Raw genomic sequence first — 2317 nt, 5'->3', positions numbered from 1 at the left:
TATCTCTATACTCTCATAGTTTTACTGCTTTATGGGTTCTTGTCATCAGGCTGAAGCCATAGAATTCACCGATAAGCTTATATATCATTGTTCAATATTTAAATTCGTCATTTGTTGTGAAATATACACATTATTGACTGACGTTCTCAATATATTTAAAAATAAATTAATGGAGTATGTAAAAAAATTACACATTTCGTTTAATGTGAATCAACTTAACCAAGACTCGCAACTGTTACAACAATGGGTAGTAAAACTGCAAACGTAACAAGAACACCAAGAAATACTGATATTCTGATGAAATGTCTTGCTCTGAAGTTTGCTTCGTTTGCACCTGCTATATCTCCAATTTGGGCCATTGAGTTTGCCTAGAAGATAGAAAGACAAGAGTTAGTTTATATTTAAAGCATGCTAATAAAACTCAACAACAGCAAATATATTGGTTTCTAATTTTAGTACAAGGCCAGCAATTTAGGGTGAGTGGGTAAGTGAATTACATCGAGCCCAGCACTCAACAACTACTTATTTTATCTATCCCCAGAGGATGAAAACCAAAGTGGACTTGGAGGGATTTGAACTCAGAATGTAAAGACGGACGCTAAATATTTTGACCTATGTGCTATTGATTCTGCCAGCTCATCGCCTTAACAACAGCAATTATATAGAAATATATGGATGATCAATATTGTTTCTTCTTAATAAAGGAGCGCATGGCGAGGGGTGTTGGTGTGACCACAAATTCCACCAATATTTTTGTAGGGTGAGTGTAGTTGTGGTGGTGGTGAACTGCTATTATTTGTCAGCTTCATAACCGCTGCTCTTATAAAAGTAGATATTTTATGAAAGCTGCGAAACGTCACTAAAGGATAGTGAAGAATCCTATCACAATCAATCACTGCTCGAGATTGAACGTGATCTCAAAGACCTCTATGAAAATGAGAGGGCAAAAAACGAAAGCTAGTGTTGTAAAAATGATACGTAAAATCGTAAAGACTGTCGTAGATTTGCAAAAGAGTCTGTTTCAGTAGAGTACAAGACAGGGCTACTGTTACTCACTGAATGTGGACCCCAAGGGAAGTAACATACTGAATATGCAATTGAAAAGTGTTTGCAAAACTCTCTTTGAACACTTCCAAACAGTTATGCTTGAATAGATTTTCAACACCACGGCCCTACACAAAGGGATGTCAATTATCGATTGTATCGAAATAGAAGAAACCGATGTGATATCGGTCATTGATATAATCAGCTGGAACTCAACTACACGCTCTGATAGATTCTCAGTACACCCCCTAAAAGTGCAAAAGGACCACTGCAGATACTCTTCCGAAGCATACTTGCATGGGTTACAATTCCTAGGAAGTTATAGGAAGGCATAATATGTTTTATCCACAACTAAAAAGGCACAATAAGTGCTAATAACTATAGGCCCGTCTCTATAAACTCACATGTGAGCAAAGTCATGTATCGCATTGTGAGAAGGAAGCTGATCGTGTTTCTAGAAGACAATGACCTGCTCTCTAACACCCAGCTTGGCTTCCGCTCAGGAATAAATTACCGTACTCAACTTTCGCAGCCCCATGCCTAGCTATAGATCTTGCAAACCCTTTGATAATACTGATCATGGGAAGATATGTCACAAGCTATGAGAATTCGGCATAGTCGGTAAACGGGGAGAAGGGATACCTGACTTCTTAGAACATAGAAGCCGGGAATCGATAGTCAATGAGGCCTCCAAGGAGACATTAGTTACGAGTGAAATGCTACAGTTATACAGCCAGTCACTCTTACTAGCTACAATGACGATACAAAAGTATTGTTCTAAAGAGAAGAGTTTGTCAGAAGAATCCACGCAGTTTGAAGAGAGTCGTAGGAAATCAGCCACAGAGAATGGCCTCAAATACTGTGAATGTAATGAAAGGATTTGTACGCATCTCTTCCCAGTCGCATTGAAACAATTATTCAAGTTAAAAGAAGCCACACAAAATATTAACAATGTGCAGTAGCTTCTTAAAATGAATATTATTTAATGAATTTTATTATTGACATTTTCCTGTTTTAAAACACTGTATCTTGATTGGTTTATGAGAGGTGGCTGAAAACGTTTGTAAGTCTCGCATCTTCCTCTCTCACTCAGACCTTATTCTATCATCTCGTTTGCCGAACCGCTAAATTATGGGTTCGTAAACATACCAACATCGGTTATCAACGGTGGTAGCTGACAAACACAAACACAAATACTGCCTTCCTCTTCCACACACACATACACACACATACACACGCACACATATATATTCATATGTATATATATATATAT

General features: G+C 37.7%; 1 protein-coding gene across 1 annotated transcript in view; it reads right to left on the bottom strand.

Annotated features, from left to right (window-relative positions):
* Positions 1 to 227: 227 nt before the first annotated feature.
* The window catches only part of LOC106884207 (uncharacterized), an 83212-nt gene continuing 81122 nt past the window's right edge, over positions 228 to 2317 (bottom strand). The window contains exon 8 of the mRNA XM_052975739.1: positions 228 to 368. The gene's annotated coding sequence lies outside the window, so the exon portion shown is untranslated. The remainder of the gene's footprint in view (positions 369 to 2317) is intronic.

The sequence above is a fragment of the Octopus bimaculoides genome, chromosome 2 (assembly GCF_001194135.2).
Source record: "Octopus bimaculoides isolate UCB-OBI-ISO-001 chromosome 2, ASM119413v2, whole genome shotgun sequence".
NCBI classification, from domain to species: domain Eukaryota; kingdom Metazoa; phylum Mollusca; class Cephalopoda; order Octopoda; family Octopodidae; genus Octopus; species Octopus bimaculoides.
Note: the sequence above shows the minus strand (reverse complement) of the source record. Positions and strands in the feature narration are given on the sequence as shown.